This window comes from Marmota marmota, unplaced genomic scaffold, assembly GCF_001458135.2.
Source record: "Marmota marmota marmota unplaced genomic scaffold, marMar, whole genome shotgun sequence".
Lineage (NCBI taxonomy): Eukaryota > Metazoa > Chordata > Mammalia > Rodentia > Sciuridae > Marmota > Marmota marmota.
The window spans coordinates 61,462,600-61,473,936 of NW_026000037.1; the positions used below are offsets into that span (position 1 = coordinate 61,462,600).

Sequence of the window (11,337 nt, forward strand, 5' to 3'; positions counted from 1 at the left end):
TTACACACCTGTTGCGCTGGTTTCAATGCAGTTATCTCCTCCGCCCGTGACGCCATTTCTCTGCCATGGTGGTATCCCTTGCAAATGGTGACCGTTTGTTCCCTTTGCTGGGTGACCAATGCAATGGGTGGGTCCTGACTGTCTCTCCCAATCCCCGTTTCAGTCCTGTGGCCACTGCCTATGAAGGCTCGGTTGGCTTTTACCTCTGTAAGTTCCTAAGGGCCGGCCAATTATTTCAGCGGGATCGTTAGTGCTGAGTCACACAAAGCAGGCGAACCGGAGCTTAATTGCCTCCGATTCGGGCTCTGTGTGTGTGTTCTGAGGGGCCCAGCCTGTACACCCCAGATCCACGTCAGCTCAGCATTGCCTAGTGATCCTGAGCAAACAGCATTTAGACAGTTTACGGCTCCCTATGCCCGCGCAGTTGAAGATGTCAGAGACTTGATCTCTCTGCGCCTGCCACCATGTTACATCTCCTCAATGATATTCATGTTGCCCTTACAGCTTCCTGGTATAAGCAAGTTCTTGGGATTATACAAACTGCTGCTTCTGTTTCCAGTCCAGATTTCTAGAAATGAAACCCTGCCGCCATCGCCTCCGTCTCTGGGCTGCGCTCGGGAGCGCCGCGCTTGTCTGCGACCGTAGCAGAGCCGCCCTGGCCTCCGCAGCTCTTCCCCCCAACTTCTCATAGTGAGAATAACTCTGCTTTCTCTGGGAATCTAAACTCCTTAGTGTGTCTGTCTTCTTATTATCTATGCACATTCAAACTTAAATTCTCCATATGGACATGACTCCCAAGGAAATTCCATGTGGGAAAACTTCTAGAATTTTTTAAGAGTAAACTCGGATCTCTGAAAAAAAAATGTTTGTAATTTTGGGGGTAAATTTTAAAATTATGAGCTTCACTAGCTGTAGGGTTTAAATATTTTCTCAACTAGTAGATATGAAAATTAAAAAGACCATTCAGAATGAATGTTGGACATAAGGCTAGAAGAGGGATCTGCCATGCCAGGCAGCCATTCTTTGGTTGCTGGCTCATGGGGAGTTTCGAGGAGTCATGGGGGTGGAGAGGCCAGAGAAGCAGATGTGGGGGAGAGGTAGGGATGCACTTGGTGCTCAAAGCAGTGGCTGTTTGCCAAAATGGAAGTTATGTCAGTGTATTAACAGCTGGTGTGCTAGTAGCTGAGCATCAGCCTTCAGCCCTGGAGTCTAATCACTGTGCGGATGGGGAGTACACTCCTTTGCTCACTGAGGTCTTCTTAGGATCTACCAAAGTTTCAGTCTTATATTAAACACATTATATGTATGAACTAAATAAATAAATGGGCAATGAATAAATATACACATAAGGACATGCCTAACCCAAATGGGAGTGCATATCAGTAAAACAGCATTATGATACGTGCCCTTCTTTTAATTTCATAGAGAGAACCATGAGAAGACAGGGCAGGGTATGGTGACACATATCTGTAATCTCAGCTACACAGGAGGCTGAGGCAGGAGGATCACAAATTTGAGGCCATGTCTCAAAATAAAATAAAATTTAAAAAGGGGCTGAGGATGCAGCTTGCTTGCCTAGAATGTGCAAGGTCCTTTGTTCAATTCTCATACCCACCAAAATAAAAAACAAAACAAAACAAAACAAAAACCCACATACATATTGTTGACACAGTACCTGGCACCCTGTGAGAACCAATGCTTTCAATAATAGCAACAATGACAGTCACGGTCATATCTTTTGGAGTCACTATTTTACTTTTCAGCCAGAGTTCTAAGCAAGGCAATTCTAAAAATTGCAATTCATCTTTTTCTAGAAAATATTCCCAATGCCTTCTGATGAACTGAAGAGTGAACCAAAGGTAGGTAAATGTTCCTTTCAGGTGTCACCTACTTTATACCTAGTCCTCTGCTCTGCTCACTGCCACCTCCAGTCCCCATGCAAATAATACAGTTAATATGCAACTATGGGAAGCTCCCCAAGGTGCAGGCAAACACACCACCAAAGAAATTTCTTGAACGGTTGCATGCTGGCCTTGGAGGATGGGCTTCTGTGTGCTCATTCTCAGCACTCCCCATTCTCCTACAGTCTTCCTGGCCCGGATGGGCAATCATCACACTTCATTGTCCAGTACCATCATTACAATATTGTTATCATCTGAGCTGGAGTCTGACACTTTCTCTAAGACCTTTCAAATAACCCCTTTACTAGACTTCAGTACCAAACCATTCAGGGCAAATCTCTGCTTTGTGCTTGTCAGCCTTAATAGACTGGATGTCACTTGAGCCTGTAAAAAGTGCCTGCTCCTCAGCTGTCAGTCAGTCCTGGTGGTGTCAGCGAGAGCGTGGCTGGAGCTGGCTGGATTAGAGGGTAGTTACCATAGCTGTCAGATTACTGACAGCCTGACACCCACACTCCCAACTTCCTCTTACTCTATTTGGTTTCTATTGAGCTCTCTGGACCTGTCTTAAGGTGGATCTCTCTGTTGGAAACAAATCATAATTTGGCTAGCATCATCAGAAGTTCTAAGTTTTTAGAAAGCCCCTTACTTTGAGCAGCTTTTATATTTTAGTGAATATGTTTAACTTCATTTCAGCAATAGGGCTACCTCCCCACACTTTCCAAGTTTATGGAAACCGTGTGCAGGTGTATATGCATGTGATTTCAGTTTCAGTGTCCTAATTATTTAAGGATATGTAAGTCTCACCAGAAATGTTTTCCTTTGCCTCTTTCTCATCTATGGGATTTCTTCCTCCTTTTGATCATACCTTTGCTCTGGCCCTTTGTGTTAAATGGGAGACTCGGTTTTGAGAGTGTGTGCATGGGCCTGTGTGTGTGCACACTTGTGTGCTGGTAGGTGTATATGCAGAACTGTTGAATGTTTGTGGACATACATTCATACCTATTGGAAGGAAGTCAGCTAACAGCCCAGGCAGGAAGAACAAATTGGCAACTGTCCAAACCATGCCTTAGTTAACATTCACCTTCAACACAGCCAATTAGTGAATGAAGTTCACTCCCTCCTTCCGGCTCTCCCTCTCCCTGGTTTTCATTCACCCTTGTACTCCCTCCTCTCCCTTTTCCTCCTTTCCTCCTTTTCCGATTTATTAAAGGTTCACTATCTGGCAGTCCCCAGACTGGACACCAGGCAAACAAATGAACGTAATGACACCCTGTACACAAATTCACAGTTGCCTGCTCACATTCCTCAGGTATGTTTGAAATTTACAAGCTTTTATTTCTGACAAGGGAGCTGAGCTTAATTAACACTTTCATTTACTTAGCTAATAGTCAAGGCTGATTTGCTTTTATTAAACCAGGCTTTGGGACCAGAAATGCAACTTTTGTACAATCTTAAATTTGCTTACTATTCTAACCTGCTACGGAATTAAACTTGAGTCTGCATTCTGGGCACGGCCTTCAGCCCACACAGGCACATGCATGTTTAGTGCTGTGTTGCTACAGGGGAGAGAAAGCACCAGGCTTTCAGAAATGTACTTGCATCCTGGGAAAGTCATTGCATCTATTTCGCTAAACTACAGTTATCATGTCTCTAAATTGGAGATAATGATATTTATCTACTAACTTCATAGGTTTGGTCTACAGTCCAAATGTGACTGGATACACATGCACACATACACATACATATATGTGTGTGTATGTATACATGCACACACACATTACAAAGTGGAAAATGTCACAAATACAAATTGTGATCATCAGTAGGACTCTATATGGTTATATATAATTTGAGATAATCACTTGATTATTTACCCTATTTTACTTATTCCTGTTTTCTTGGCCATACATGCTTTGCTTTGGCTTAGCACATAACTACATAGCTGAAAAAAAAATGCCCCACAATAAAATAAAAGATTACATTTTGATTAAACTTATGAACTCACAGTCAGGTTAGGAGCCTTTAGTGGTCTTCCCTGGTCCTCATTATGCCTATAAGAATGTGTGGCTTTTTAAGATCTTTGTTGTTTTTCTATAAGCCCAACAAAATAGTTTAAATTAAAAGGAGTCAGTATCTATCTCAATTTCTGGGTAGTTATGAATTCCTTATAATTCCAGAAACTTGACAAAATAAAGGTCAAACCAGAGACAGAAAAATATGTTGTGAACATACTGGAAAAGGTGGGGGGCCAGAGAGGAGATATAAGAACTTTATGTTTTCAGTGCCAAAGCCAAAGACATATTTTTTTCCTGAATTTCCTCCCCATTCCAAAAAAATTCTTTTTTAAATAAAAAGACCCTTATATTCCACCCAATTAAATGTTGGAAAACAGCCCTTCAATATTATTTACAAGCATTTAAAGGTTTTAAATTCAACCAGCTCCCCCACACTCTCCCTTGCTCGAACACACATTCTTTATTCTGTGCGCCGCTGAGGCTGTCTACTCAGTACCACAATAACCAGAGGTTCAATTACTCAACTAATTTGGTGAAAGCATCACATCTAACAAATAATAAGTGGGTTGTGAAAATGTTTATTTGCAAACCAAGTGATCTGACCACAGTTTTGCTGGACTTCCTAGGCAAGGATTCCATTCTGCATCAGCAATAGAAATGCTTTTTCAAAATTGACTCTTTCCTGAGCTCCACTTTGAATGAAGGCCTGCATTTTGCAAGGAGACCGTCATAGGTAAGGGATTCTGTGGCCCTAGTTCCGAGAAAGGGGAGAGGTAAAAACCTCCCCCTATAGCTTTACACCACAATTAGCTAAGGAAATAGACTGGTCATCTTAAAATAAAAACACCTATCTTATTTTTAACCATAAAGTAATAAGGATGTTCTTCCTACCCCCTTTTCAAGTCTACCTTGGCCTAAATTGCAAAATGCAAAACCTCTGAAACCATTCCTGTGGATGGTACAGGCAGGGTGACTTTGAAATACAGCAAGTATTCTTGGGTTCATATACTAATTCTTGAGCCTCAATTTTCTCATCTATAAGACAATTAAAATCATAAGGTTTAAATGGGATAATTTATAAATTTGGCATGGTGCCTGGTACAAAGTATGTGCCTAATGAATAGTAGTTATTGTTATTACTCTTCCTTCTGCTTGCACCCTTCTCAAACTCAGACCTAAGCTCTGAGTTTGTGAAAAGATGTTAGTCTTCTTCCTACCTTTCCCTATGTGATGGTATATTCTCACTCATCCATCCATTCATCCATCCTGGCATTTATTCATTCATTCATGTAATAAATATTTAAGGGTCTACTCTGTTTCAGGCAAGGCCAGGTGAAGAGCTGCAAGATGAACATGATGTGCTCTCCAGGATTCCCAGCCAAGTGGAGTAGACAGATATGTTAACATTCATAGGGGTGTAATTAGATCTACAACACAAATATAAAAATGAGATGCTGGGAAGCAGCATCTTCTTCTGTTAGAAATGTCAGGAAAGGTGTCTGAGAAAAGAAGAACTTTGAGCTGAGTTTGGCAGAACATTTAATGCATATGCAAAGACTCAGGTGTGACTATAGCAGGGGCAGTGGGAAAACCACAGTCCACAGGGATGTAAGGGATGGTCACAGGCAGGTCCAGAAATGGGCTGGGGTCCACTCAAGAGAGCCTTGTACTCTAAGCTTTCCTCAAAATTTATGGATCTGTGGAATATTTCAAGAAAGAGAATAACAGGATCAGCTTTGCATTCTAGAAAGGTCACTCTGAAGGATGAGGGATATTCTTGAATCAGGAATTAGCCCAAAAGGTAGATATAATAAAGGCTTGAGTAAGACAGAGAAAGAGAGGGAATGGCATGGAGAGGTAAGGAGGAGGACACAACAGGTTTCCTGACAGTGTGGCTTTGGGACCTAAGGAGAGCTGGGCTCCAGGGTGGTTTCCGGTTTCCGACTCAAGTGACCCAAGTGGAACGTGGAGTCATCAATGAGTTGGCAAGAACAAAGTGGGACCTGACTTAGAAGAAGCTCCTAAAGGGAAAGAAGGGCTGGGACACGGGACAGATGGGTATATAGTTTGAGGCAAGTCAAATAGGAGATGAGACATTTAGTGAAAATGTTCAGTAAAAATGTGGAGCCCAGGTGAGGCCTGAAGAAGAGTTGGATGTCCAGAGTGGCTCAATGGGTAGAGTCATAGGGGGATGAGGCTGTACAGGAGATGGCAGCTGAGAAAGGTTCTAGATAAGGAGATGGAGCCCCTGAAATTCCAGCACAAGAACAAAGAGCCCAAGAGGCAACTGGGGAAGCAGAGTGGGTCCTGGGAGAGTGAAGGGGGTGGGTATTTGAACATGGTGGCAAAACGCAAGGGTGGCAATTGTTACTTCTGAGAGAAGTCAAGTAAGCTGAGGGCCCTTCAGAAGAGAGGATTACCAGCAACCCCAGTGGCAGGAGTTCAGTCACTCCTGTGGGATAACAGGATGATAGGAGGAGGGTTAGAGAATGGAGGAGAGAGTTTCTAAGTTTATGGGGTGGAGTGAGAGGACTAGCTGTGAGTGAGAGGTGGAGGATTATAGGGTTATCAGGTTCACACTTTAGGGCTCAAGTCACACCTCTTGGCATGCTGCTTTATTTTCCTTACCACATCCTTGATTGTGGCTTGTAAATCTTGAAGCCTGCTCCTTTAGCCCTCTCAGACACTCGGTTCAAAAATATGTAATGAATTGAAAGAATTAGCATTTGTCATCTCCAAGAATCCCAGGTGGCTTGAAAAAGTCCTGAGTAGCTTCAGTTACAGGTTTTTTGTTCTGAAACCTCTGCTTTCAAACTGATTGCATCACTGCCTCCTGGAACACCTGACAGGTAGGATCCCCCCCTTGCCTAACCCTGCTTCCTTTCTCTCAGCAGGCAGAGTGACGAGCTGCCTGCAGCCGGCAGCTGAGGCACCCAGAGACCTGGTGTCTCTGAACAGCTCCGAGCGCTGCCTGCTCTGAGCTAGCCAGCTCCTGCCTGGGCTGAGCAGCGAGAGAGAAAGACATCTGTGATATCTGATGACAATCATCTCTGATTAGAGTGTCACCACATAGCACAGGCGAGCCGGGGCCACAGCTAATTAGCTATGTGAGGCCAGCACTGTTTACTGTAACTGTACTAACAAGTTGCAGCTTTTTCTATTGCTGAAGAGTCATTGCACAAATGCCAGCCAGGAACCCTTCACTCCAACAGTTTAGGGACAGACTTGCTACCTCCTTACTGCACCAATACCAGGAAACATTAATACCTTTGTGCCAAGAACCTCTTCAAGTCCATGTTTCCTCCTTCTGCATACCGTCACCTCAAGTCATAATAGTAGAATAAGTTGCTTTATTGAATCTGAAATTATTCTAAATGGGCTTGCACTTTTAAATGGATACCTCTTTTTCTTTTTTAGCACCCCTTGGGCTATGTCAAGGAATCAGCTAACTCTGGGAAATACAGCTAAGATGGCTTTGTCATTTGAGCTAAAGTGTGACAGGAGCAGATGGAAAGACCAGAAGCTTAATGGGAATTAAAGGCATGCACTCTACTTTATCCCATTCATGTTTGATATATTTGATCTATTGTTCATAAACATATTACCTTTAAGGATATAGTTCCGATTTTTTGCTATAAAACCCATTGAAATCAGTTTCAAGATATTTTTTCTAAGGCTTTTTCAACATAAGAGAAAATTTCCTTGTAAGTTCTCTTATACCCATAGAAGAAGCATTTCTCTATAACTTCAAAAAATGATATGCTATCTTGCAGCTTCTATATCTTTTAGAAATAAATGCTTCTAACTCAGGACCCTTGAATTGGAAACATTGTGTGTATAATACTGATGAAACTCATGTAACTATTTGAGCTTGATTTCAGGATACTTTTATATTTTGGCCATTGAGAAAACTTTGGAGAATTTTACAAAGTCAGTGAAAATTAGTAACATCTTCCTTGGAATTACTACTACCAGAAGCCTAAACCTTCACAAATTGACTCATTTGTTCGTCTGAGAAATCTACCAACTTATCTTCCCAAGTTCCCAATCTAAGGACTTCAAATATTTTGCCGAATTCCTACTTTCCTTCCCTGAGCCAAAACTAGTTGCTCAGAAACTTTCAGAAAACAGAATGCCAAAATAATTCTGAAAGTCCATATGTTGTCATATACAAGTATAGGACTTTTTACGGACACAAAAAACTGATATTTTATTTTCCAGAGAAAACCATGGACTAAACGTCTTGGAAATACACACAGTGTTCCTAGCACCAGTGCATAAAGTAGAAGCTCTGGAAATGTAAATACTTTCAATAAAGCCCACTGTGGGTGCGTTATTTCATTTCAGTACTGTTTAAAATTAATTTATCATTGAAAGCACATTTTAGAGTGAGTTTCCATAAATCTCCATATTTAGAAATTCAAAAGTGTCTTTAGCATGCTCATTCACTTTGTTACTTTCATAATTTACAACAAGCAAAGTTTCTTTTCTTAATGAAAGTGGTATTTTTAGGGATTTTTTTTGCTTTAACTTTAAACAAAATTCCCTCTCCAGGTGGAAGGTTGATTACCAATCTTTGGTCTGGAGGTAAGTTTTACAGCTGTTTTAAACCCATGAAAGTGGGTCTTATATTGGAAGTGCTGACACAGCCCTATCCACCATGTATCGGCATGAACTATACCGCTGTAATAAGCAGTTATTATGTATGTGTAAAAATAATGAGAGGCCGTGTCTGAAGAGAGTTAATGTAAAATGCTAAGCAATTATAGTTGGTTACACAGTATAGGTTAATATTCCTTCATATAGCTGCACTTTTTTTTTCTTCTTTTGTCCTCCAGAACTCCTAATGAAAATTTTGAGACCTGACTGTAATGATAAGCAGCCATTCACACGTCCTTTGTGTCAAGGCTGCTGCATTAGCGGCTCCCCTTCATATAACATTTTGCATAGCCTAAAGCATCTATTAAAATCCTTTGTAAAATTCATGAAACAAAAGTGGTGGGTTGAGTCTAGGGGGAGAGAAAGTAAGCTGCTTATTAGCAAAAAGTCAAAAACACAGGGCCAATTACAGATCTGAACAAGAAGGGCTAAGGAACAGCGCAGGGAGTAATTCTTTCTTCAGCCCAATGGGCTCAAGCGCGGGGCAGGTTGGATGGAAATAGCGCAACAGTCTGAGCAGTAATTAAACAGAAATGTTTGGAGTTAGAAACAGCTCTATAACGACGGAAGGAAATGCTCAACTCCAACTATTGTCTGGCTTCACCAAGATGCTAAATTGGAAGGATTTAGGGGTTGCTCCCTAAAGGAGAGATGGGGGGTAGTGCAGAGGAGTGGGGGCTCAGGAGATATGTAAAGAATCCGTTCGGTCTTTCAAATGTTATAAATTAGATTTAAAAGAGAGAGCGAGAGAGAGACCCGGAGAGAGAGAAAGAGGGAGAGCCTTCCTACCGAACCAGCAACATAAAACTGAATAAACCACAATAAGATTGCCCTTTTTCTGTTATAAACTTGGCATTAAGCTTGTCATGTTCAATGACAGCCTACTAGGCCTCATGCTTTACCCTTTGGAATTTGAAAGATTGGCAGGTGTCATGATTTCCTTAACATAAAAGACCTTGCAGATAATGTTCACCATGCACATTTATACTTTCCTAACTCCACTTTCCTCCTCCCCGGCATCATCGGGTGAGCTTTCTACTCAGGCTGTGGGTGCTGGGGCTGCCCGGAAGTATATCTGGCCTGAGGACAATGTTTACTGCCAAAGGAGCTTGCGGCAGAGGCTGTACTTTTATGATTCTCCTTAGCAGTCTAAACATGCCCCACATTTACAATAATGAGCTGCTTTGTAGAGAGCAGAGCTCTGAGAGCATTGTTACTTCTCTTTGAAATGTTGAATGCAACCAGAATGGCTCTCCTCTGACTTAAGGCTAGAAATAGGGTCCCATTTAAACAATAATCCCCTCTCTTTGCAACCTCCCACTCCAGCCAGATCCTTGCAATAACTCCAAGGGGGGAAAATCCCATCAACATGAAGAGAAACACAAACTCCTATGGAAGGCTGACAGTTCTGTTTCTAGTGGCATCTCTGAATGGCACCTGTTTGCTACCACCCAATGTCATTTGAAAATAAACAGATGAGTTCCCCCCCACCCCAGAGGAATCAGTGGCCAGAATGAAAATCCAATATATTTTTTTCCAACCCAAGGAGACAGAATGAATGATCGACTAGGACAATTGAACGAAATATTTTCAAATGAGAGTTTAATAAATCTGCACCTACAGATTTTAATTTTTATTACAGAAAGAAATTAAATAGATAAGAGATCAAATAATGTGACAACCCCCACATATACTCATCTTCTATCTTCAACGAATGTCATTTCATACTTAGGGCCAGTGTGGTTCATCTATATTCCTTCTCCCTGCCCATGCTGTTTTGAAGCAAATCTAGGCATCATTTAACTTAGCATAGTGCAAACACTTCAGTAGGAAGCTCTAAACGATAAGAATTCTTTGGCTTTAAAAATAAAAACAGATCAAGGAAATATTTTGAACCTCAGACCCTCTTACATTTTTGTGGACTTTTTTTTTCATGAGCTGCATTTCTCAAAATACTAACTTCAACCCACATGTTAGGGGAGAAAAAAAAATTCAAGAGCATCGCTAGTCCCTGGTTTGCTTCAAAGGAGTGTTTTTCTCACTTATGGCAGAGATTTAAGAAACTAAATTTTTCTTCTGTGAGTCACTGTTGTTTCAGTTGTGAATTTTCACTTTTGTGTTCAAATAAATTATTTAATATATCTAACTGGTTCCACAAAAAAACTTGACTTGAAAAGATGTACTGGACACTTACTTTATGCTACACGCTATTGGTACAGGAAAGTAGAAGTGGCCAGGTAAGGAAAGCAAGGCAGAAAATTAGCCTCCCCCTCCCTCTGACGCCCAAACTTTGTTGGACATCTTACAGTGATTATGCCATTCAATTGCCTTTTATATTGGGGGATATATAAAAATACACACACACACACACACACACACATTTGTAAGAGTGGCAGGAACAGTGCTCTCTCCAACTCGTACACTACTGTTGTTTCCATAATTGCCCCCAAAGATAACTCTGTTTCTCAGACATAAACCCTGAAGTACTCCCCACCCATTGAGAGAGAGAACTACTCAAACATTGCAAAGATAAATATCTCCCATCTTTATGGAATAAAGTATAAACATATAAAAGTGAATTGTTATATCTCAATCAACATACTTTTTTAATCAATTTTTTTTCTCTTTGAGTTGTTCACATTGGTATTGTCAATAATGAGCTCCTCCCCCTCAAAATACCACAATTTAAAAGTAGAAAGATTTTCTCTCTGATTTTGTTAGAACAACTAAAGTGATAGACTTGATGCTTGGACTTGACATGATGT

At 41.2% G+C, this 11,337-nt stretch overlaps 1 long non-coding RNA gene across 1 annotated transcript in view; it reads left to right on the forward strand.

Moving 5' to 3' along the window:
- The window catches only part of LOC125619433, a 65,393-nt gene extending 54,350 nt beyond the window's left edge, over window positions 1-11,043 (forward strand). The window contains exons 3-5 of the long non-coding RNA XR_007350995.1: window positions 1,815-1,859; window positions 3,112-3,210; window positions 7,331-11,043. This is a non-coding gene — a long non-coding RNA (uncharacterized LOC125619433). The remainder of the gene's footprint in view (window positions 1-1,814; window positions 1,860-3,111; window positions 3,211-7,330) is intronic.
- Window positions 11,044-11,337: the final 294 nt, after the last annotated feature.